Here is a 27,937-nt window from a genome sequence, read left to right as displayed (position 1 = left end):
TCACTTTTGCTTCTCTGTTTTCCAATGGAGTGTTTTAGATACAGGCAAATAAAATATGCCTTTCAATTCTTTTAGAATATTTTCATCCATGCATTCTGGTGTAAATTACCAGTTTATGTCTAGAATCAGCAAGTTACTTTTTTCAGATGTATGTCTTATTTTTTCAATAAGAAAACAAATTTCTTAGAAGATATGATATTTTCTTATGTTTTTCTTGATCTTCCTGAGTATTGACATTTTGACTTTCACATTGTACACATTCTGTAGGTATTAGCACATTGATTAATTGAACTCTAGGAACAGACTTGAGGTAATAGTTAAACTATGTCAAATATTATTTACCTAGTTGTTTCTCAAGGCAATCTCCCTCTTTATTGATATTCTGTGTCAATGTTATTTGACTGGTTCTCACTAAGTAATCCAAGTCCCCCCTAAAGTTGACAAATACAAGCTAAATTGTTACATTCCAAGATACTTCTATTTGAGTATGGAAATTTATTTAAGACCTTTAAGATCTCCAAGCCTAATTTCTAACGGTGGGATTTCAGACCATATGACAAGCCAGTGGGAGACTTATTTTTGTGCAGGTGATGCTTCCTGTTTGTTGCCATAGCTACACAACTACCTACTTACTTGTTATCATAAATGGGACTCACTTCGTTTTCTCTTTCTCCCTTTCCTCTAAATCCTTGGTTGTCATCCCCGGCGGGTAGAAACACTTTTTCATTTCAATAGCTGATCATTTTAGACAACCAATTTTTAATTTGTCATAAACAGTGCAATAGACATTCATTCTGTGATACTTATAATCTGGAAGTTAATCAAATTTGCTATTCTCTCTATAACTTACAATTACTCCAACTGATATTAAATAACAAAGTTTCCCTCTTTAGTTTAAAGTCTTTTCTGTGTGTTTGTTTTAGCAGTCCTAAGGTTTCATTTCTGTTTGATTTTTTATTCGTTTATATAAATGCTTTTATATAATTTTTCCAGGGTTAAAAAGTATCTCGAAAAGGTTAGGTCATATTTCATATCCATGTGCTGAATCATTGTGAGTTTTAGTTTTAGTTTCGTTTATTTTTCTGAGTTCTCCATATATTTTACAAATTATAAGGTATCCTTTATATTTGTATTAAATAATTTATAATAATTTGATTTGCTAATATTATTTAATGTAATAATGTATTTAAATTATTTATAGTTCTTTTTGAACTATAAGATAAAATTATAGTGATTTTATGAAATTACTTTCAAAAATTTGGCATATTGTCAAGTCAGAGGAAATGCTATTTTGGCAAAATGCTTTATCAACTATTGGCATCATGAATATTTTTTTCCTGACAAATTTGAATGTATATAATGTAAAAAATTTTTTACTTAAAATTATCCATGCCTACTAATTTTTTCTTAGACAATTTTGCTAAGGTAGCTGCCACAAAAAGGCTTTATCTACAAAGGTTTTTAGTTTATTTATTCAAAAGTGAAAAATAACAGAAACAATGGAAACAAAAACCAGGGTTTGAGTCCCATTCCCCACGATTTAATATCTGTGAACTTGGAAGATACACTTAATACACTTCCTTTACCTGTTTACAGCATCAAAGGGCTGATAGAAAACCAAATGAGGCAATAAATTAGGTGTTTTATGAACCATAAATCTAAAATCCCAGTGGCTCTTCTTAATTTCACAGTAGTTATACGTGGAGGCCAATGCTTCTTTGACATCTAATGGAGGTTTTGAGAATATCCAGAGAGACTAATTTTGCCATGGAATTTGGTATCCTCATGATGCTTACTCTGGCTGAACAGGAGTATTGATAACTCTTCTTCAAGCAGCTTGCAGAGCTCGTCATAAATGAAAGAAAAACTGGAAGTATACTATGAATTTAACATGGAAACTGATATTGAATGACTGCTTGGTGGGCTTTTCCAAGGCATACTTTTGGTAATGCCCAATCAGAACTTGGGGGCCTGTAGAGGGTATGAGTTGTTCCTGCTTGATCAAGAGAGTAATATCCACAGTGTATATTTAATTACTTGTTTCTTAATGAAATCAGGTTTCCTGGTAGTAAAACTTTATTCACTGTTTTATTAAAATCAGAAGACATTGTTGGTGTCTAACAATGTCTCAGAAAAAAATAAGTGTCTGTTGTTTATAATCCCATCTTTAAAGGTGAATTCTCTGTCCACTAAATTGGAAAAGCAGAGAACACAAAATTGTTCTACGTGAGAAAAAGAACAGAGAAAAGATCTGGAAGATGCTAGGGTGGAGGGAAGGCAGATGAATGTATGGCTCAGTAAGAGGGATAGGAATTAAGAGATGTTGTTGTTTTGGTGGTTTTGGTTAATGTGGGGCAAAGAAGAGCAAGAGAGGAGCGGTCAGGTAGATAAAGAGGAGGAGAAGTGAGGCAGTGAGGAATTGGAATTGTGAAACTGGTTCTTTTTTCTTGGAAACAGAGTCTTGCTCTGCTGCCCAGGCTGGAGTATGATGGTGTGGTCTTGGCTCACTGCAACCTCCACCTCCCAGGTTCAAGCAATTCTCCTGCCTCAGCCTCCCAAGTAGCTGGGATTACAGGTGCATGCCACCATGCCCAACCAATTTTTGTATTTTTAGTAGAGAAGAGGTATCACTATGTTGACCAGGCTGATGTTGAACTCCTGACCTTGTGATCCACCCACCTCGGCCTCCCAAAGTGATGGGATTACAGGCATGAGGCGCTGCACACAGCCAGAATTGGTTCTTAATAGATACTCCTTCTCCTTCACTTCACAATGTGATCATTAGGGAAGTGTCCATTTATTGCTTTAAATTTTCATATTCAATTAAATGCCCCTTTCTTGTTTCAGAAAAAAATGTTATGTAACAGCATTGACTTTGGGGCAAACTTGAAAGCTTTTTCTTCTATAGATTATTTATGGAATAAAATTAAGTATAGAGGAAAAGAAAAATTTAGTCTTAGTCAGATGATATCTTTTGACCTCCTATTATAGACAATAAGATCACATCTTGAAAGCTAGAAACAATAATGACAGCATGATCACAAATCTTTATTTCAAAGCATCTATCAGTGAGAGAAAGAAAGTAAATTGGAGTAAGGAGACTTGTTTGATCTGCCTTTGAAGGTAAAATTAGAGCCGCTTATAGGAATCAAAAGGTTCAGGATTGTCAAGCTAAAACTATGAGAAAGGCTCCAAGAGGAATAAAATGCTTCTTCTATTTAAGGACACACATGTAGAGAAGTCACTGAAAGCTATGTTTCTATTGAGCTACATCAGATTAGATTTTGTTTTGGTTTTTATAGATACAGTGGCTTTGGTTTTGTTTTTCCACATTAAGTTAAAAAATGGACTTAACATTTTGTTAAGTGTCACTGTGAACATCATATTTTGGATTCTAAATTGCCTACCCTGATGATTAAAGAATTTCAGGAATATTGATTTAGTAGACTTTGAAAGGGAAGATTAAATGAAATTTTTTCATTTATTTTTCTCTAGTATTCCTCTTTCCTTTGTTTCGTGGTTGCTTTGCATTTAATCATTTTCTAGGAGCTTACATTTTTGCTCAATTGAAGATTATCCCATAACTAAGTGATGTATATACAAATACTCTGTGCTGGGAATTATTTTTCTTTAGAAGGAACAGTCAAAATTAAATATTTAGGCTTTTGCAAAATGGTTTGTTTCTTTTGTTCAAAGTGATTATGTATCCCATCAGTATGGAACTTGGATTAGGTGTTTGAATGCTTTGTGCCTCAGGCTTTTTTACAAATACATGCTACTAAATTTAAAAATAACTTCTATTTTTCCAAACTAATTAGTGAGATTTTAGGATACATTGTTCATTCACATTTTTTCCATGGCTTACCATTAATCTCTATCTCAGTTAGTGACTATAAAGATCAATATAGATTAGACATGCAAGAAAATTTGTACCTGGAATTTGCCTTACTATGGTTAAAGCATTTGTATTGTGAGAAAAGCATTTTTTTTTTTTCACAAACACTAAATGGTTCAGTAATTGATAGGCATCTGAATGTGTTTACTTTAAGGCTTTAAAGAAACGTTTAACATAGGAAACTGGGGGCAAAGTGGGGAAATTCTGTTTTGTATAAATGAGTTCTTAATGCTTACTATGTAAACCCTCTCTCTATCTCTATATATTTAGTTTTAACAATCCCAATGATGGAGGTATCATTATCTCTATTTAATAGATAAAGAAACTACAGCTTACAGATTTGGTAACTTTCAAAATCCATCTGAGACATGTAACATTTGAGTGATTAACTTTTATTTGAATCCATGAAGTTTTCTCATGGACCCAGAGCTCGTACCATAGTGCTATGTGACTCATTTCTTCAAGTCTTCTGAGATTCCTTTGGACCATCATTAAGCTCATAAAAAGCAAATGTAGTTAATATTCTATTATATAGGTTAAGAGATGGAAAGATTGTTATATATTATAAACCAAAAATAAAATTCTAAGGCCCCCAACCGTCCACATGGACTTCTTCCTCAGCCAAGGCACTCTTAAAATTTAACCAGAAAAACTGATTTAGGTCATGATGGGAAGTGGGGGTTGGACATGTATCATTATACCTCTCCATCATTAACATGAACACACACTTTAAGTCTGATAAAAAACATTTTACAACCTATTCTTTCTGAAGCCTGCTACCTGAAGGCTTCCTCTTCAAATAAGAACTTTGATCTCCACAATCCTTTATCTCAACACAGGTATTTCCTTCCTATTGATCCCAGGCCTTTAGATGAACTCAACCATTTGTCAACCAGAAAAAATTTAAGTATGCCTTTAGCCTAGAAGCCCCCTAACTTCCAGTTGTCCCATGTTTCTGGACCAAACCAATGTATTTATTAAATGTATTTAATTGGAATCTCATTGGCCTCTTCAGTTCCTATGTGGTTGCCTGGGATTCAATCTGCGGTGAGGTGGCATTTGGGGTGTGGGGGGCGGCTATAATCAGGACTCCATCTTGCTTTTCTTTTTTCTTCTTTTTTTGCTCTTTTTTCCCAGTAAATTCTTGCTCTTCTCACCCTTCAATGTGTCCACGTGCCTAAATTTTCCTGGTTGTGTGAAAAGAATCAGGTTTCACTGGAACTAAAGAGCAAAATTCTGGAACATCATGTGTCCCTAAAATATATAAAACCAAGCTGCACTCCAACCACCCTGGGCACATGTTCTCAGGACCTCCTGAAGGGTGTGTGACGGGCCATGCTCACTCATATTTGGCTCAGAATAAACTTCTTAAAATATTTTACAGAGTTTGACTCTTCTCATTGACAATAATAAATGCAAAACAATAAAGACAACGTATTTTAGTTTTGTAATACAAAACTATTTTATTACCATTAGATTTGGATTTATTTTCTCTGTTTCTGACCAATTATTAAAAATAACTCATATTAGCACTCACAGGTGAGTGTAAACAGGTTCAGGTTATGTGGAGAAATGAAGAGGTCAGACAGTGACTTAAAAATTCACTGAAAGAGGGCCGGGCACGGTGGCTCACACCTGTAATCCCAGCACTGTGGGAGGCCGAGGCCAGCGGTCACCTGAATTCCAGCCTGACCAATATGGAGAAACCCCGTCTCTACTAAAAATACAAAATTAGCAGGGCGTGGTGGTGCATGCCTCTAATCCCAGCTACTCTAGAGGCTGAGGCAGGAGAATTGCTTGAACCTGGGAGGTAGAATTTGAAGTGAGCCAAGATCGTGCCATTGAACTCCAGCCCGGGCAACAAGAGCAAAACTCTGTCTTCAAAAAAAAAAAAAAAATTAACTGAAAGATGTCCACAAGGAACATTAACAAAAATGTATCTTCTTTTTTTTGGCCATAATGTACCTGTAATAAAATATTTTCAATTGTACAACATTTTATAGAAGAATCATTCTCATAAAGCACTCTCTTTATTGAATATCAGCACAGATTTGAGAGGAGTTTGCTATTATAAAATTATGTTGACTTATAAAGGAATAGCGAACTTGCAAATGTAGAAAACCTGACCTCAGAAAAGGAAACATTCTTGTTTTTATCCAATGGGAGAAACTAAATCAAAATGATAAAAAAGATTTCTATATAACCAGAAAGTTCATACTGAACAGACAAGAATGTTTAATCAGACGTTTCGTTGATCTGGCTATTTATCTCCTGTTACCTCTCATTCTTGCTTTTGGATTAGAATCTCCATTTCTCAGTGACAATAAAATGAAGAAACAACAGGCTCTGAAGGAAAGTTAAGAGTATCCTGAGCACTTAGTAGGTTAACCTCGGTAAATAAGTGCATTTGACTTTTGGATTTACATACCAATCTCTTCTAAGGGTGGCTAAATTGACATCTTTTCTGTAGGCCCAGTACCTTAAAGATATTGACTGGAAATACATTTGCAGACTTGCAAGTCAGAGTACTTGACACTGGACCACTGTGATTTCACTATGGGCAACAATCTCCTTGCTTCTCCAGGAACCTCTGTCTCAGAAGTGATTCTGTAATGATGTGTTCTAATAAAATGAGAGAGTTTCCTGACCCTCTTACAGACGTGAAACAGAGGTGTGACTTGTTTATTCAGCTCAAACCCCTCCGGGAGAGGGAGGATGCAAGGAGATCAGCCACAGGATGGCTGAACTCCAGGAGAAGATCATCTTCCCACTCCATCCCCTCTCTAGCTACCCATCATGTTGAGAGCCACCTCAATCACTCAATAAAATCCCTGCATTCACCATCATCCTTCGAGCCTGTGTGACCTGATTCTTTCTGGACACTGGACAAGAATTTGGAATACACTGGGTGCGGGAACCCAAGAAAGCCAGTGTGAGTGTTTTGGGCTCCGGCCCTGTGGCAGTGTATAGGGGTATTACAATGCTCTTTTAGTCTTGCCATCTGGGAATGGCTTAAGTGTTAACTAACTCAGTGAGGAGTCAGTGCTACGGCCTTTTTGGGGTTCCTGCACCCAGTGTATCCCAAATTCTTGTCCAGTGTCCAGAAAGAATCAGATCACACAGACTTGAAGGATGGTGAACGCAGGGATTTTATTTAGTGATGGAGGTGGCTGTCAACGGGATGGGTAGCTGGTGAGGGGATGGAATGGGAAGATGATCTTCTCCTGGAGTTCAGCCATCCTGTGGCTGATCTCCTTTCTGACTAGCCCCAGCAGAACTCCTCTGGCGTTCAGATACTTCCTCTCTTCTCTCCTTCTCTGCTGCTCTGCTGCTTTTCTGCTTGTGAAGCCTGGGATTTGCAGTTTATATGGGCACAGGATGGGGTGGGGGGCATAGCAGGCCAAAAGACAACATTTGGGTACAAAAACAAGAATGCCTGTTCACATTTAGGGCTGCAAGTCCAGGCTTGAGGGTGGAGCCCTCACCAGGACTTGAGGGTGGAGTGCCTCACCACGCACATCCTCGTGCCTCCTGTCCGTGTACACCTGTGAAGCAAATCATATGTCATTTGTTATTAGTAATAAAGTATCGAAGTGTGGTAAATAATTTAGTTTTTACAAATTAGATTGGGTCAAAAATTACTCATATAATAACATCATTTTTGTGTTTCAGTAAGCCATTTCTGAGTTGAAAAAATATCTGTGGAATTATACCACATTTAGAGTTTATGAAACACTATACCTTGCTAGTCACACTTCTGGTCCAAATCATGAGCCATAAAATAACATAGGAAATATTTGGGACTAAATCATATAGTATCATAACATTTTAAAATACTGATGTCTCCTAATACTTTTATAAAAGCTTTCTTTATAAGTTAAAAAAAAAAGAGAGATAAATTCAGAGAGAGGTGTATGTGTAACCTGAAGATAGCAGCACTAATATTAAGCCTTCTAAATGAATGATGTGGACAGATTTTTGTGGAAGAGATAGTGTTACACATATGCAGGGTGTCTATAGCAACAGTCTATTTCTTCTCTCATTGGTTGATTTGTTTTTGTTAGTGTTTTAATCACATCACAGATTTTTCAATAATTCCTCAAACTCGTATAGATAATGCACTACTGCTCTACAGGAATTTAAGGGTAAAGAGAAATACATCATTCATTTGTTATGAAGCTTTCATTTGTTTCACTTTTCAAAGCCTCCATTACATTTGCTCCCTTTCTTTTGTCAGTTACAATTTGCATTGCAAACCAGCCATTTATGAACTTATTTCACCTGTTCTTGAACTGTAATCTCCTTAGGGACAAGCCTTGATATCATTATTTGTATTGCCTTACAGAGAGCTTTGCACACAGTAGGCACACATTGGTACTGATTGAGAAAATGGTGTCATTCATAATAATTTAAATAATCATCACAATAATTAGAGGCTGGGGAAATCTATTATAGTTGAATACCTTAAAATTTTAAAATAAATAACCAGAATCTCTAAGGAAACATTTTTATTTGCTTGTTTCGTTAATTTGACAAGTTCTTTTCTTAATATAAAGTACTGCTTTGTATAAAATATACACTTGAAATAATTAGTAAATAATCATTAATGTTAAAACTGAATATATTAAAATGTATTAAATGTAATTTAAAATAATCATAGAAGTCATATAGTAATAATATTTTTAGATCAAATAGAGTTTATATAATTTTAAAATTCAGGAATATTCAGAAAATCTTGTTTAGCCAGTATTTTTAGCCATTTTTCTTTCACAATTATTGTTTGGACTGATAGGAGCTAATCAAACATGTTTTATTAAATTATAAAAGTAGTATAAAAAAAGAAAATTATACCAGAAATAGGACATTTGACTTTTAATCTTTATCTTGTGATTAACTGGCTATGTGATTAGAGCAACTATTTAACATCTCTAAGACACATATTTCTAAAATGGAAGGATTGCAGATTGATAGTCTACGGTTTTGCAAAATGTGGATGTTGGTGAGTGAGGTAAAGGAATTGTCTTTGGTACTGGCTGCAGTCTTCTGATGTACATAACAAATAATTAGAGTAAGATGCAGAAAACAAAGCAAGTTTTACAAAGTGATTGATTTTAATTCTAAATGGAAACAATACAGTTGTTAAGATGTTTTTTCATTAAAATGATGTGAAATGGGGCTGGGCACAGTGACTCGTGCCTGTAACACCAGCACTTTGGGAGGCTGAGGCGGGTGGATCACTTGAGCTCAGGAGTTAGAAACCAGCCTGGCAACATCACAAAAGCCCATCTCTACAAAAAATTAGGTGGGTATGGTGGCACACAACTGTAGTCCCAGCTATGTGTGAGGCTGAGGTTGGAGGATCACTTGAGCCTGGGAGGTTGAGGCTACAGCAAGCTGCAATCACTCCACTGCACTCCAACCTGGGTGCCTATGTGAGACCCTGTCTCAAAAAAAAAAAAAAAAAAAAAGGATGCAAAATTGGTTTTTTGAACTTAGGATGAAACACCCACCTACAACACCCAAATTATGAAAGAAATTTTTGTAATTCTGATTTCTTCAACAGAGGCTTCTTCATCGTCTCCTTTAGGATGAACATAGCTTTTTTTTTTTTTTTGACAACTCAGCTACATAAACATCTTCCTCAGTGGAAGAGACATCCCAAAGAGTTTCTATAATGTGAATGAACAGCAAACAATATTCTCCCTAATTTCCATTATGAAAGTTTTATACCACCAGAAGTAGGTTGATCTAATATGTTTCAACAAATATTTCTGGAATAATTGCATATTCATATACAAACAAAAGAACTTCAATTTATACCTTGTAACACATAACAGGATTAAGTCAAATTCAGTCATAAACCTAAATGTGAAGGGGTGATGGATGCAGCAAACCACCATGGCACATGTATACCTATGTAACAAGCCTGCACGTTCCGCACATGTACCCCAGAACTTAAAGTATAATTAAAAAAAAGAAAAAAAACTTAAAATTATAAAGCTTCTAGAATAAAACAATACAGAATATTGTGTTAAGTAATTTTTTTCAGATATAATATCAGAAGTATAATCCACAAAATGACAAATTACTTAACTTAATGTCATTATAATTAAAAACTCCTGCTCTTCTATTAAGCAAATAAGAGAGAAGCCACAGAATGGGAAAAAATATTTACAAATAATAAATTTTATAAAGGACTTGCGTCACAATATATAAAGAAATTTCAAACTACACAGGAATAATGCTCAGCAATAAACATAAATGAATTTGACACACACTACAATGTTGATGAACCTCAGAATGACTAGTCTGAGTAAATGAAGCCAGGCAAAAAAGAATACCTACTAGATGATTCAATTTATATAAAATTCTAGAAAATTTAAATTAAAATATAAGAACAGAAAACATCTCAGTGATTACCTGAGGATGGGTAAGGAGTGGTGAGAAGAAGGAGCTACAAAAGAACATAAGAAATCATTTAAGAAAAATTAATATGTTCGTATCCAGATTGCGACGGTTCCATGAATGTGTGCAGATGCCAAAACTTACCAAATTGAACATTCTTACTAAGTGCAGTGAATCATACTCCAATAAAGCAATTAACCTTTTTATGAAGTGAATTTAAAACATACAAAAACTTTTTAAAATTTCCTTATATGTTTCAGCTCATTTTTATTACTCCTTATACCACACTGTAACAAAGTTAATATTAAAAAACAGAACACGCCGTAGTTGCTCACTTTAAAGAGCTCAAAACAGTAGAGCACTTCTATTTTTGACTAGCAGATTAGTAAGCTAGATGCCTTAAAAATGTTATCATGCTACAATGAAAATAGATTCCAGATAAATTTAAATTGTTTCTTACCCAGAAACAATAGACTAGCACTCAATAGTGTAAACAAAACAAGTAAACACATGGATAAATGAACACACAGATGACAGCAGAGCCATGAGCTGTAGATGACTTCAAAAGCATAAAGAGGTAGAGGCCAGGCTTTGAACTCCGTGAATAGTTGAGAATCCAAGCCCAGGACTCTTCAGTTCAACTTGTGAACTTCAGACTCCTCAAACAGGCCTAGACCCTTGAAGAGAATACCCTCATAGTGATAATAAGGGGTAGAAAAAAAATCCACTAAATAATAGATCCTACCAAGAAATTGGTAATTTCCGAGGTGGCTACAGGTGAAAATATTAATAATTCTCTTTAGAGAAATTTATCGCTAGTAGCTTGCTCTCAGACAGTTCTGGAGTTCAAATATTCACTATTTTTAAAGTTTGTTTATTTATTTATTTTTTTGAGACAATCTCACTCTCTGACCAGACTGGAGTGCAGGGGCACAATTTCGGCTCACTGAAACCTCCTCATCCTGGTTTTAAGTGACTCTCCTGCTTCCCAAATAACTGGGACTACAGACACACGCCACCATGTCCAGCTAATTTTTTTGTAATTTTAGTAGAGACGGAGTTTCACTATGTTGGCCAGGATGGTCTCAATCTGTTGACCTCGTGATCTGCCCGCCTCGGCCTCCCAAAATGCTGGGATTACAGGCATAAGCCACACCACGCTCGGCCTATTTACTATTTAGTCAGGGAAACGCCAAGCTTACGTGTGTTCTACAAAATATGTGCTCCCAACAAGAAAACACATTACCCAACATAGGAGGGAATAAACCATCATAGCTGAGCTTCAGCAGAACAACGCATGATTTCTCATATTGAAATTATGAGATAAACTATAAGGTATTATTTTTCAAATGTGTAACTTATAAAACATAGAATGAAAAATAACCAGGGTATTGTCAACTATTTAAAATAACTAGGTAGATATTTTTCTAAAACAACAAATGTATGTTTTATATGTAAAATATACAATTAATAAACTGACAAGAAAATCAATGGATACATTGAATAGCAGATTACAGCCCCCTGGAAAAAGGAATAATAAGCTGAAAGATAAAAGTGTATTTATCTTAGAAATGAAGACAGAGAGACAACAATATGTGAAATTTTTTTTACAGTTGCAAGACTTAAAGGTTACGTTGAGAAAGTTTGACATATATCTAATAAGAATTCCAGAAAAATTAAGAGAATGAGAAGAAGCAATATTCAGTTATAAATGCTGGAAATATATAACAAATAGAAGTACAGACAAAATATAAAAATCACTATGTATACCAAGCAGAAAAAAGTAAAAGAAATCTTTATGTAGCTACATGGAGGATAAACTTCAAAATACGAAATAGAACAGAGAAGATCAATATAAGAGAAAAAGAGCAGCACATACACACACATGCACAGGAAGGGTCTTCAAAAAATTCATGGAAAATGCATATTATGGAAAAACTAGAAATGATTTCAGAAAAACTAGAAATAGATTTCAAAAAATTTTTGCAATAAAATAAACTCATCCTAACGTGCTATAACTTAGCTGAACAGGATCTAGTTTGATGCACCAAAAGGAATAAGGCATCAGTTTAAAAAAGCCGTTATCAGAGCAACATTAATTCTGCTAAAGTTGAAACGAGAACAAATATCAAATTTATGAAGCTTGGGCAGAAGAATGGTGCTATCATTGATGCCTTACAGAAAGTTCATCGGGACAATGCCCCAAAGAAATCAGCAGTTTACAAATGGATAACTCATTATTCTTTTTTTTAGACGGAGTCTCGTTGTCGCCAGGTGCCAGCCTGGAGTGCAGTGGTGCCACTTCGGTTCACTGCAACTTCTGCCTCCCGGGTTCAAGCAATTCTCCTGCCTCAGCCTCTGGAGTAGTTGGGACTACAGGCGCGCACCACCACGACCAGCTAATTTTTGTATTTTAGTAGAGATGGGGTTTCCCTATGTTGGCCAGGATGGTCTCGATCTCTTGACCTTGTGATCCGCCCGCCTTGTCCTCCCAAAGTGCTGGGATTACAGGCATGAACCACCGTGCCCTGCCAGATAACTCATTTTTTTTTAAGTGACAAGAAGTTGAAGATTAAGTCCACATAGGGAGACCATCCACATTCATTTATAAGGAAAAATTCATCTGATTTTTGCCCTAATTGAAGAGAACAGCACAATTCAAAACACCATTAGACGTCTTAACTGGCTCATGTTACACGATTCTGACTGAAAAACTAAAGTTGAGGCCGGGTGCGGTGGCTCAAGCCTGTAATCCCAGCACTTTGGGAGGCCAAGGAGGGTGGATCACGAGGTCAAGAGATCGAGACCATCCTGGTCAACATGATGAAACCCCGTCTCTACTAATACAAAAAATTAGCTGGGCATGGTGGCGCGTGCCTGTAATCCCAGCTACTCAGGAGGCTGAGGCAGGAGAATTGCCTGAACCCAGGAGGCGGAAGTTGCGGTGAGCCGAGATCGCGCCATTGCACTCCAGCCTGGGTAACAAGAGCGAAACTCCGTCTCAAAAAAAAGAAAGAAAAGAAAAAAACTAAAGTTGAACGAACTTTCTGCTTGATGGGGCCAAAACCATTGCACCAAGATCAGCTGTAGGCAAGAGCAGAGCTTCCAATGGCAATTTTAGACAAGTGAAATCAAAATCATGAAGCATTTCTTCAAAGAATTTTAAAAGGAGACTAAACAGGGCTCTATTAGCACGATTCTGAACACAGATCACAATCAAAGCAATGGCTACCAGGAATTGGAAGTGGTCCAGGCAAAGCACAAGAGCAAAAGTCAAGAGTAAAGATTATGGCAAAAGTGTTTTGGGACGTTCAAGGTATTTTGCTTGTAACTTTCTGAAGGACCAAAGAATAATATCATCTGCTTAATTATTAGAGTGTTTTTAGAAAGTTAGCCTAGTATTTAGCAAAGAAATTTCCAGGAAAGCTTCACCAGAATCTTTCTTCACCAGGAAAATTCTCCTGCTCATTCCTCTCAACAAAGGCAATTTTGCAAAAGTTTCTATGGGAAATCATTAGGCCTCCGGATTACAGTCCTGATAATGGCAACATCTGACTTCTTTTTCCCACCAATCTTAAAAAAAGTTTAGAAGACACCCATTTTTCTTCAGTTCATAATGTATAAAAAGACTTCATTGACATGATTAAATTCTCAGGACCCTCAGTTCTTAAGGGATGGACCAAATGTCTGGTGTCATCACTTATGAAATTATTTTGAACTTGATAGATAATTGTTAAGAAATTTATGTGAAGAAATAAAGTTTATATTTTTTGTCTTTTAATTCCATTTTTCTATGAACATTTTGAAGTTCTGTCATTTGTATGTATGTGTAGATATGTGTGAATACATATAAACAACATTTGAGTGGCAGGTGATTTTTCAACAGCCATGAACCAAGGTAGTAGTGTTCAAGTTATGTTCCAAAAAAAGGAAAAAGAAGTTCCACCCTTGTTTTGTACCCCCATAATCTATCTTTCATAAAACAGGACAAACTACAATTATTTTCAGATAAAGATATATTAACAGATCTGACCATAGTAACACTCGAGAAAAAGCCTCTAAAGGGTGTACTTTATTAAAAAAAAGACAATGACCCTAAAAGTAGGAAAAAGTTTGCAAATATATAATTAAATCTATGTAAATAGTCTTTGTGGGGTAATAAAAATAATGTCTACAAAGCAAGGAAAACACAAAATAAAATGCTAGGTGATAGTATTTTTTTTTTTAGACACAATGTGTCCAGGAATTTCTTAACCCTACCTGAGCAACAAGGGACCTTACTATACTTCAACTGATTATACTCACTTTTATATGAAATCTGGAACGAGACTGCTTAAATTTGAAGAACTGAGTTATTTAAACTTTCAGTACCTCAGATCCTCCATCTGTAAAATGGGAATAATAATAGTATGTATCACCAAGGATTTTTGTAAGTATTGAATAAATTAATATATTTAAATGACTTAGAATAATGTCTGACATCTAGAACTTTGAAAATAGGTTTATCAGTAGTATCTTTGTTGTTTTTAATATTATATATTTCCAAAGAAAACTTAGATAGGAAAAGGTCTCCAATTACTTTTAAAAGCCTGCTTTTACCAGAAACAGACTCTAAAAAAGTACAAGAAAAGAAAACTAACTATAGGCTGGTTGGATTAATAAAGATTCAGAAACCATACATAATGAAAGTATTAATATAATGCAAACTTTGGTATATAAAATCTACTAATGTATAAAATATATAGTTTATATCATGACCATGGAGTATTAGCTTTATTAATGCAAAGGTGATTAAACATTCTTAATGCAAATTATATATAATGTAGAATAAAAGAGGAAAAGTCATAGGATCACTCAATTGATGAAAAAAAAAAAGACCCACTCATTTGAAATAGTTCAACACTCATTCATGCAAATAGACATTTAGAAAAGTAGAAAAAGGCAGAAATTTCCCTAACCAAATAAAGGCTTTTCATCAATAATATTAAGCAAACCATCATAGATAATGGTGAATGCTTAGAAGAAATCTATTTAATGTCAGGACCAAAACAAGGGCATCTGGTATCACTGATTCTAATCTATGACTGCAACACAAAACAAAAAGAACAAAGAACAAAAAAGAAGAGTTATAATGAGGACTGCCACAATGAATAACTCTAAGGGGAACATAATATGCAATGCGAATGATGCCACTGGAATGTACAATAAAACAGGCCTGATTTTAAGATAGGAAAAAATTAGGTAAAATTGCCATCATTCAGAGATAAATGATTATCTATAAAACAACCCAAGCTATCCACACAAACTATTAGAAATAATAATAGGCTTTAGTCAAATCAATATACAAAATGAATAGTATTCATACAAGCAAGAATAATTAGAAATTTTATAATAACAACAATAAAAAACAACCGATTTTCAAAATTATGTATTGCTTCAGAATATTTACACCAAAAAGTGCAAATTTATCTGGAAGGAGAAAACTATAAAACTGGAAAGATATTTACTATATAAAATGATAAGGCATACTTACTGGTAGGAAGTCTTAATATGATAAAGATATCAGTTCTTCGAAAATTAATATATATACATAATGTAATTATTTATAAATTTCCAACAGATCTCTTTTTCTAACTGGAGATCAGTTGATCCTACAATTTATATATAAAAGTAAATAAATCATAGCGGTGAAGACAATTTTGAATAAGAATAGAGAAATAGCAACACTTATAAAGATGTAGTATTAGTACAAACACACACACACACGCAAATATATGTATTCTTATATCTGTGCTATAACATACGTTTGTATATATATCATATGTCAAAATATGTATGTGCATGTATTCTTACATTTTCACCCTGCTATAAAGATACTACCTGAGATGGAGTAATTTATGAAGAAGGGAAGTTTAATTAACTCATAGTTCTGCATGGCTGGGGAGGGCTCAGGAAACTCAGAATCATGGCAGAAGGTGAAGCAGAAGCAGAAGCAAGATATGTCTTACATGATGGCAGGAGAGAGAGAACAAGGGAGAGCCACACTGAAAACCATCAGCTCTTGTGAGAACTCCCTTATTATTATGAGAACAGAATGGGGATACTGCCCCCATGATCCATCAAATCACCTCCCACCAGGTCTCCCCCTTGATACATGAGAATTACAATTCAAGATGAGATATGGGTGAAAACATAGAGCAAAAGCAAATCAGTCCATCCCTTGCCCTTCCCAGAATTCCATATCATATCTACATTTCAAAACTAATCATGCCTCCCCAGCAGTCCCCAAAAGTTTTAACTCATTCCAGCATTAACCAAAAAGTCCAAGTCCTAGTCTTCATCTGAGACAAGGCAAATTCCTTCCATTTATGAGCCTATACAACTTAAAAATAAAACCAACAAGTTAGTTACTTCCAAGATATGAAGTGGGTACAGGCATTGTGTAAATGCTCCCATTCCAAAAGAAAGAAATTGGCCAAAACAAGGGAACCACAGGCCCTATGCAAGTCCAAAACCTCACAGGGCACTCAGTAAATCTTAAAACTCCAAAGTAATCTCTGTTGATTCCATGTCTTACATCCAGGGCATGCTGATGCAAAGGGTAGGCTCCTAAGCCTTGGGCAGCCCAACTCTGTGGCTCTGCAGGGTACAGCCCCAGGGGTAGCTTTCATGAGCTGGTGTTGAATGCTTCCAGCTTTTCCAGGTGCACAATGAAAGCTGTCGATGTATCTATTATTCTGGGTTTTGGAGGAGTGTGGCCCTCTTCTCACAACTCCACTAGGCAGTGTCACAGTGGGGACCCTGTGGGGACTCCAACCCCATGTTTCTCCTTTGCATTCTTCCCATAGAGGTTCTCCATGAGGCCTCCATCTCTGCAGCAGACTTTTGCCTGGACATTGAGGCATATTTATACATCCTCTGAAATCTAGGTGGAGGGTCCTAAAGCTCAATTCTTGTATTCTGCGTACCCATAGACTTGACACCATGTGGCAGCTGCCAAGGCTTGAGGCTTTCTCCCTTTAAGCAATGGACTGAGTTGTACCTTGACTCCTTGTAGCAATGCCTGGAGCTAAAGTGGCTGGAATGCAGGGCACCAAGTTCCAAAGCTGCATAGAGCAGCAGAGCCATGGGCCTGACCCAAGAAGCCATGTTTCCCTTCTAGGCCTTGAGAGGGGCAGCCACAAAGATCTCTGAAATGCCCTGAAGACATTTTCCCCATTGTCTTGGCTATTAACATTTGGCTTCTCATTACTTGTGCAGATTTCTATAACAGGCTTGAATTTTTCCCTGGAAAATGAGTTTTCTTTTCTACCACATGGTCAGGCTGCAAATTTTCCAAACCTTTATGCTCTGCTTCCCTTTTAAACATAAGTTCCAATTTCAAACCATCTCTTTGTGAACACATATAACTGAATGCTTTCAGAATTAGCCAGGTCACCTCTTGAATGCTTTGTTGCTTAGAAATTTCTTCTGCCAGATACTCTGAGTTATCTCTCTCAAGTTCAAAGTTCCACAGATCTCTAGGGCATGACTGAAATGCTTCCATTCTCTCTTCTAAAGCATAGCATGAGTCACCTTTTACTCTAATTCTCAATAAGTTCTTCATCTTCATCTGAGATCATGTCAGCCTGAACTTCATTGTCTATATCACTATCAGTGTTTTGGTCAAAATGATTCAACAAGTCTAGAAAGTTCCAAACTTTCACTCATTTTCATGACTTCTTCTGAGCTCTCCAAACTGTTCCAACCTCTGACTGTTACCCCACTCCTAAGTTGCTTCCACATTTTCAGGTTTTCTTTATAGCCATACCCTACTACCTCAGTACCAATTCTCTGTGTTAGTCCATTCTCACACTGCTATAATGAACTACCTGAGACTATCTAGATCTATGAAGAAGAGGTTTAATTCACTCAAAGTTCCACATGGCTGGGGAGGCCTCAGGGAGCTTATAATCATGGTGAAAGATGGAGGGGAAGCAAAGCATGTCTTACATAGTGGCAGGAGAAACAGAGAAAGATTGAGGTAGTATTACACTTAAGACACTTAAGACACCAACTCTCATGAAAACCTCCTCACTATCATGAGAACAGCATGGGGGAAACCACCCCCACGATCCCATCACCTCCCACCAGGTCCTTCCCTCAACATGCAGGGACTACAATTCTAGATGAGATTTGGGTGGGAACATAGAGGCAAACGATATCAGTGCATGTATGTTTATGCATATGTGATATGTTTATATGTCACTGTGTACTTGTATGTATATATATATGTAAATGTAGAGAGATATATAGCTAGAGGTATAAGAGTGTGTGTGTGTGTGTGTGTGTGTGTGTGTGTGTGTGTAGAGGGAAACTAAGAAAAAGAGAGAAAGAAATTGAGAGAGGAAAGAAGCAGAATAGAGAGCTTATTGAATTCAAAACTAAATTCTACATACATGTAATGCTTAATCATTAAATCAAAATCTGTGAGTGTTAGTATTAAGTATATTATGACTTTTGAATAGAAAAAGATTAAAAACTACAGGATTTATAATTCTTAAATGAAGAGACTCATATGCTTTACTGTCTTTTTTTCTGTTTTGTTTTGTTTTGTTTTTTGACAGAGTCTCACTCTGTCACTCAGGCTGGAATGCAATGGTGCAATCATTGTTCACTGAAATTTTGAAATCCTGGGTACAAGCAATCTGGAACTACAGGCACATGCCACCATGCTTGGCTGTTATTACTTTTTATTTAAGGTTTAATAACAGAAAAGACACCACAAAAAACTTAAAATACAAAGAGAAAATACTTATAATTCATGTCATTCCCAAGGAATTTGTAATAAAACATATAAAGATTCCTACTGATCAATTAGTAATAAATAATAATCTAATAATAATAAGACACTATATGAATCATTGATTTATTAAAAAGGATGCAAGAATAGAGAATGTTACATGAAAAGATATCCATTAATGATCAGGGATATGTAGATTTTGGTAGTCTTAAAAGTTTACTGCAACATCTTTGTACATTCCTGCCATCTAGATGGTGGATCTATGTTCCTTCCTCCTGAATCTGCATGGACCTTGCTGACTTCAATCATAATAAGTATGACAAAGTTGACGGTCTGTTGTTTCCAGGCCCAGGTCACACAAGGCCAGGTAGATTCACACTTGGCTACTCAAATTCTTGCCCTTGGAGTCCTGGGCAACAAGTCTGACTTCCCTGAGATTGCTGTTTTGTTAAGAAGCTTGTAGGTGCTCTGGTCTTCAAGCCTCAGCTGCTGGTCATCCTTGGCAATCAAATCTTTCTACCTGAGGGCCTGGATGTTATGGTGGAGACACAATACATTCCTTCCAGATTCTGCCTGAATTCCTGATCCATGTGAAGAATGAGCATAAAAATAAAATGGTTATTCTTTTATGCCATTAAGTTTCAGAGTAGTTTGTTTTGTAGCAAAAAAAAAAAAAAATCATGGAAACAAGAGTTTGAAACAAGTAAATACTTCATCATATCCTGTATATTGCCAGAAAATAAAACCTCTCATAATAACAGATGTCACTACAAAATGTCAATAAATGTAGAACTCATATACTACAAGTGGAAATGTAAATGACTCCAATCTTTGGAGAACAATTCAATAATATCTAAAAAAATTAAGAAAGCTTTAAGCCAATAACCTGACAATGGTTTTCCCAGAATTGCACATGTATATAAGGAGAGATGGAGAAAACAGTATATTGCAGCATAGATTTTAATAGTCAAAATCTGAAAGCAGTCAGTAGAGGAACTGTATAGATAAATTTGGCTTTAGTTATACAGTCAATATGTGTCTGGCATGCAGTCGGTACTCAATATTTATTGAATAAATGAATGGATTGATATAATATAATGCACTTAAATGAATAGTCTGTTTTGGCATGGATGCTTCTTTAAAAGCATGCACTATAAAATATGATTATCATGATAATACATTTCTGAATTATCTTATACACTTTTAACTCTTTAATTTACAAATAAATGCAGTCTGATAGGTGCTATGATAGAGATTTATGAAAAGGGGATCGGTTCTTGATAAAGAGACCCAAGTGTGCAAAGCAACAGCAATTTGCTGCCCTGAGGTGTTCAGATCATGGAGGCTGCACGGCATCCGCATCCTCTAGGTCTTGCCTGGCCACTGTAGCATTTCACCAGGCGAAGAACTGGATCAGCTTTACATTTTAGAAAGATCACGCTGGCAGAACTGTTTGCAAGATCACATGCAAAATTAAATGTTAGGGAACAATCACAGAAATTGGTGTTAGACCAATATAGTCAGTGTTGATTGAGAGAAAGAGATCTGATTCCAGGGGTATTTAGGAGGTAGAATTGAGACAACGTGTGACCCAATGTATGTGGCAAGATCAGGGAGAGGGAGGATCCTGGAAAGACTACCTGACTCTGGATCTAAGTGAATACAGGTTGTGTTCACTGACTTAGCAGGATTCGAGGAAAGTACTGGTTTTGGAGTTATGAGATGACAAGCCTAGTTTTTAGATCTGTCAACTTTGGGACATCTATGGAGCATTTATGAGGCAATATATGATTTGCAAAGGAATACAAGTGTCTTCAGAGTGAGACAAGTAAACGGGAGGGGTATTTGGGGATGTCACTGTGCTGTAAAGACCATAATGATGATGATTTTAAAGTGTCCATATAACTCATTCAGTGTTTTCTTTAACAGAAAGCTTCACAATTTAATTCAAACCAATTTTCATGAAGGATTTGTTCTATGCCACAATCTGGAGCTCTGAGCCTTGGTAGAGTTGAGGCGTTAACGTGTCCCTGCAATTCTGTTTTCAAGATGTGTTCCATTATCGGCGGCACTAATAATGCATCATATTCCCTCTCACCTCTAGCACATTGTCACTTCTTTTGCCCATCTGTGCCTCACCTTGGGCCTCACTGTGGTTGTCACCTCCCTCTGACTCATTTTTCTCTGTCCTAAGAGCAGGTATGCTCCTCAGTAAGAAGGACTGTGTCTTTGTCGCTCGCATAAACCGAGTGCTCACTATTGTACCTTGTAATAGGTATTTAATAAATATTTATTAAATATTAAATGTTGTTTTAAGACAAAGGTCATGCACACTGGGAACTTATAATCAAATGTGAGTGGAGCACAGTTTGCTTGGAACTAATCTCTGTTGCTTTACGCATGCCATGCATCTCTTTTCAGTTAGATATAAATAACTAAGTTCAGGACTATATCTTTTTCTTTTATGCCATTGGCCATCTTTCCTATCATAGTGTTCAGATGTTTACAGCATCACTTGAGCAATATTTTAGGGTACTAATGAGATTAGCCATTTCCCACTCTGTCCATATTAACTATTCTGCAAACCTAATGATTTGTTTATTTAACTGAGTACTGATTTCCCCATTAGGGCCTATTAGCACCTCAAAATTGGCTTTGTAAACCTGGTAAAAACTGATTATTATCAGCAATTAGTAATTTGATGGATCCTTTATATAAAATTTAAATGGAGAAGCAGATCACCTGAAGTTAATGGCTTTATCTGGCTATGAATTTACAAAGAGGGCAAAAGTTGGCAGCATGATTTCTCAAATTCTTATGGTTAAAAGAAGACTGTTGAGTTCACCATTTCCTTACATTTTTAATGACTTTAAGTACATTTTAGTTGAATTAATAGGGCCTGCATTTATCTGAGCATGTGGAACTTGAATTTTAAAACCTCTAACAATTTCATTCTAAATTTTTGTTTTATTGTTACAGCTAGGGATGGGTTGACTCATTGACCTAATTTCTTTTTCTAATGTATGCCTCTGCTTCAGAAATAAATGGAGAGAAATGAGAGTGAGAGAAAAAGAAACAGAACAGTTGACTGATGACCTTTGAAATATATCAAAACAACTATCTATTTATACCCACTGGAAAATGCTTATCTCTTTGAAGGCATCTCACAGTCTCTTTATCCTATGTGGCCTTTTTAGGTGTTCCTTTTTAATCCTGATCTAAATAAAGTAAATGCTTCACAGTATCAAATTTACAGTGTAGCTAAATGAGAAATCCATTAGCTTGGAAACTCCTAGAAGTTGCATTGCTGTGGCCATTGATTTCTCCTCCCTGGTATCAACCTTACCTTGTATCCATTGAACACACCTTCCTGGCAGTGGGTCCATTTACTCACCTATCATCACCTCATGAAGAGCCCCAGGTGGCCCCTGCAGCACGTCTCTTTGAAGAACTGTTACTTTGATGGTGAAAGACTCAGTGTGACACCAAAAGTATCCTGAAGATTCCTGTGCTCACCATTTTCATACCTAACAGAACTCCTGTAGTTATAGAACCTAAAACCAATGCAAAATGTGATCGATATTAGTAAACAGTACACCACTATCTTAGATGTTTAAAGTCTGTACTAGGAAAGATCAGATCAAATCAACAAACTGGCAGCGGCTTGCCTTTTCTGCATGGGGCAGCCTGTCGGCAAAGTTTTATCTCACTAGACTGCTATTTTTGAGGACCTACTGGAGCTGAGGAAAGCTCTTTCTTTGATTAGGTGTGGAAATATCAAGTTATTTGTTAAATTGTATATTTTTCATGTATTTGCTCACACTGATTTTAAAGATTTTTAGTTTTAACAGGCCCTAAAGAAACACAAATTAATACAAGTGTAGTTATGAACTTTATTTTTCAAAATCAGGACACTTCAGAAAACGGAGCAGTCTTAAAAATAGCACCAATGCGAAGAGCATAAACCAGGACCATTGCCTGGAAAACTGGGACCTGTGGTCACCCTAATTATGAGAAGAAGGCAATTAAAAATGGAATGCCAACAGAATCTATTAGGACTGAAGGACTAGGGTTTAGTTTGGCAAACTGATATTTATTTGACAATCTGATGAATAAATATGAAGCCAACCTCCTATATTAATGTGGAAGGTGAATAATTTGATTGGAGTTATTAAGACCATTAAAACTGATTGCTTTAAGATTTGTTGTTATTCTGTTAGATTAAAAGATAAATCAATGTCAGCTTGTAACTGGGACCCTCCCAAGTAAATCAATCAATGACTTACTTAGTGTGTGCCTTCTGTTTCCAGTCAGTTTGGTTTCATTTTCACAGGCTGATTTTTGCCCTTGAAGGTACTATTAGTTGTATTTATGTAGACTGTGCACCAATGTCACGTCTTCCAAGATAGCTGTTGAAAATTTTCATTTAAAAATATGCAGTTACTTCCTTGGTGGAATTGAGACCTTTCACATCTTTAGCAACTTAGAAGAAATGTGTACATGATTTATAGAACAAGCAAACAAAGCATGACCTTTCCTGAACTGATTAACAGTGCAATTCTTCAGAACGGCAGTTTACTATAGATTCACTCACATTGAACAATTTTATGAATGTCTGGAAGAATAGGGTAAGCCACAAATGCAAAACATGAAAATATAGTGGGATTAAAATAAAATTTGAATCAAATGCTTACATTATAATAGCATGAGAAAGAAAGCTGAAATCACTTACTCTAAACCTTGTTTTCTAGTTAAAAAATAAAAAAGTACTTTATATGGAATTTAAGAATGGCATACAAAAAACCATTCATTTTCAGTTTTAATATTAAAATTTCTTTCATCTTTAATTATAGATATTTCCACACATCATAAATTAATACCTGCCTTAAATGGAGAATTCAACTAACTTAAAAATGATGGAAATTCAATGTGATAGGGAGATTTTTTACTTTTTTCAGATATTTTGTTTATCTTTCTGTGACCCAGAGCCATGTGTGAAGAGAAGAGGAGTATGATAAGAAGCCATTTGGAAATCTATTCTGGCCACTTTTGCAGTAACAGGAAGCACTTTGAAAGAGTATAAAATTACAGTTCTTTTTTATTTTCATCTTGCAATGTCAGGCTTTTTCAAATCAAGTAAGATAGGTTTAGAATGACTGGGTTATCATACTTTTAAAAATAAAATGTGTGCCAGGATTCACACCTCTGTAATAAAAGCCTTATACTTGGGTGATGAGCTCATGAACCCAAAAATACCAGTTAATTTTTGTTGATATGGTGGTTGCCGATGGTGTTGTTTAAGAATAGGGTTCAGCGTGGGGATCATCTTTGCTTATCACTAGCACCCGGTTCTGTGTGTTGAACAACAGTGCTGGGGAGTCTTTTCTGAATGTGAATGTATAAAATCAGAATGTTAATAAGATCCTCAAGTCAGTAAAGTATTATTGTAGTTATATAATTATTTTGCTTGTTCCCTTTTGGTTAAAAAGCAGAATTATGTGAGGTTCCTCTTTCCAAGGAAATTCTTTAGAAAACCATGTTAACTATGTTCTTCCCTACCCCTTCCCCCCACAATATTTAACTTACCACAGCTTCACACTCATAAAGACATTGAGTAAATATTTCTGGTCAATCATCACAAACCAAGAATTCGAAAGTCAACTTGTTTCTCTTCCAGCACCATACACAATTCAATTTCCTTTAACATGGAGCTAATTTGTAACTGTTTCAGCAGCTCTTTCTTGAAAGAATCTTGACTTATTTACATGCAAGTGTACATAAGGAAAGGCCTTTAATGTGAGGAGAACTATTCCTAGATAAAAATTGAGAAGTAGGCCAGGTCTCCTTTTGTGTCCTCCCTGTACTTCCTCCCAGCACTTCCTTCTGTTTCCCAAGGGAGCCACTATTTCCTCATTGCCCAAGTTCCTTCCTATAACAGAAAGGGATGTAGGAAATGACATATTACATTTTTCTAAGGTATGTTATGTATTTTAAGCTAAACCATGGAACTGGCAATTTTACAACAATAGATACTACTTAACCATCCATGTGAATGACTCCCAAATGAAAACATACCTTTTTTAAAAAACAAACCTATTTAGACAAATAGACAAGCTGACCTTTGAAGAAGCCTCAGTTAACGTGATCATCTTTTATTTAAAACCCTCCACAATGACCATATGAAATAAGAAAGCTAAGGTCAAGCGAAGGCCGTATTTTAAAATTTCATGTTTAACTTAAGGCTATTAAAGCAAAATGATATTTAGAAACTGATCTGATTTTGTTTCAATATTCATATGTGAGAAAATTCATCTTGTAAAATAATTCAATCCAGCTTTTCTCTGGATAAGTGTGGAGAGGGATGCTGTGGATTTTTGCAAAGTAATAAGGTCAGGGCTTAAAAGAAAAAGTTGGAGCTGCTGCAGCAGGTAGAGAGGAGATTTTTCCTCCTGTCTTGCTTCTGTGATGTTGCTACTGACCGACTTTCCCTAATTCCAATATCCTTGAATGAGAAGCCATGAAAGCAGTGGTCTCTCTTTATCTCATCTAGGACACGGCCTAGTTGATTTTCTTAAGATCTCAAATAGCAAAATGTACTGTCATGGAATCAATGCAACTGGGAAATAGTATGTTTCTAATAAAGAAAACCCCCACCTCATTTTTTTTTTTAAAAGACTGAGAATCATTTCATACTCGTATAGCACAAAGCCATTTACTATGAGATAAGAACTCCAATAAGTAAGACAAAAAAGTGAGTGGTAAGCCTTTTAAATTCACTCTGCCCTGCCCAGAAATACTTCAAGTAACTAAGTACAAAGAAAATCCCTAAGAAGGCAAATCCAAATAAGAGGGGAAATAATCTCTTTCATGTCAGACAACACACCACCCAAAATCACCAGAGGAAAACAATCAAGCCCTCTGTCCTTACTAACAGTAACATACTGACTTTGAACAATCCTAAACCCAGAGAAGAATGTGCAAGGTTTATTCCTATAAGAACAGAGCGGATTCTTCTTTCTTCATTTGTCTTACTCTTTGATATTTTTCTGATGTGTCTCCTGTGAATCTTCTTTTAGAAACTTTGAGTGCTAACTTCCTTTATGTGAAATGAGTGTAATAAAATGTGCAGAATTGATTGCTTAGAAGATTGAAGTTTTAAAAACTGATATATTCTCTGTGGCTATATGCCATGCTAACAAAAAAAAAAAATAGAAAAGAAAAAGAAAAGCATGCTTCTCTACTAATGGTACACTGACCTTTACCGGAGACTATTTCCCAGGATAATTATAGAATTTTAAAAATGTGATTTGTTATATTTTCTCGTGAGTTATGATATCTTATTTTCCCTAGGAAAAGATGCAAGTAAGTTGAATGCCTGTTCACTATAAGAATTCAGAGATGGTTTTTATAAAGTTCTTTTGCCAGTAAGGATCAGCTACGTTACACTATAGTAACTAACTACCCTCATTTTTCAATAGCTGAACAGAGCAAAACATTATTTCTTCCTAAACCTACATGTCCCACAAGGGCCAGTTAAGGAACTGTCCTGCACAAGGTCAGTCATTGATTCAGGCTGACAAAAACTCTAACATCTTGAAATTGAAGTATATGGAACGGATGTCTTTCTCAGTCTGTGTAGTGGGATAAAAGAGGAAGAAAAAGCATTGCTTCCACAATTAGATGTTTGGCCTGGTAATGACATACATCACTACTACCTAAGGCCCATTGACCACAGTTTGTTACAAAGACTCAGTTATTTTCCAGAGGACTGGGAAGTAGAATCCACTGAGGTACCAAGAAGGAAAGGAGAACTGAATGTGGAGTTGTTCCAGAATTTTCTATCATAGAGTTTATGTTATGTCACTGTGGAAATATGAATTGGAAATTAGGCTAAGGGATTTGTACTTTATATTATAGGCGATGAAACCCATCTGTTTTTAAGCCTCAGAAGTTGCTTTTGGTACTATTATAATACTCTGAGGATTGAAACACTAGCATTTGCAGTGAAGGTAGAGTTAAAGATGGGAACAATTAATTGAAGATATACATCTGATACAATTTCCTCCAGGAAGCCAATACTTACAACTCTTTTGTGACATTTTCCTGGCCTCCACTAAATTTGGTGTGAATGCTTTCTTTATTCTCCCTTATATGTTCCTTTTCCTAATTTGACCTTGGCTGCTCATCCCCTGCTTCCCCCCACAGCCAAAATTTACTAATTTGTGACATTATTAGGGAAATTACATGTTAAATAACTACCTTAGTAAAGTTAATCTGGCTTAGATGTACAATATGGATACAGGGTGAAATCAGGTAATTATTTTAATTACTTCTCTTTTTAAAGATAATGAAGGTTTGAAAGGTGTGACTGCATTGGTATTAGAAATTATCTGGAGCGTGCAGGAGAACCTAGAGAATAAAGATTGACTGATCTTTAGCTAAGAGACTGAAAGGATGTTTTGGGTTATCATTTCAAAAGACAAACTACTAGTTTACATGAAAATACTCAAGGAAAAATTATAGACTACCACCCTTAGTTATAATGTATGTATTTTTTTCCAAACAGCATCAAATCTATTTTTTATGCTACTGTCAGTTGTCTTTCTGCAACACAGCTCTACTCTATTCTTGATGCTTTCCTGCTAAAACGTTCATAGGCTCTCATTATGTGGAATGTCATTTCCCAAGCTGTGCTAATCATGTTAGTTCACAATAATGTTTGATGACCAAATACTTTGGTAAATACTAGGTTACATAAAGAGAAATAGTATCTTTTCTAGAACTAATTGGTGGCAAATCTTTTGAAAATGGAATCGTATACAGTGTTTACCAAATTTACCTGATCATAGGATTCT

The sequence above is a fragment of the Aotus nancymaae genome, unplaced genomic scaffold (assembly GCF_030222135.1).
Source record: "Aotus nancymaae isolate 86718 unplaced genomic scaffold, 86718_ANA_hifiasm-v0.15.2.pri h1tg000040l, whole genome shotgun sequence".
In the NCBI taxonomy this organism is placed as follows: Eukaryota; Metazoa; Chordata; class Mammalia; order Primates; family Aotidae; genus Aotus; species Aotus nancymaae.
Note: the sequence above shows the minus strand (reverse complement) of the source record.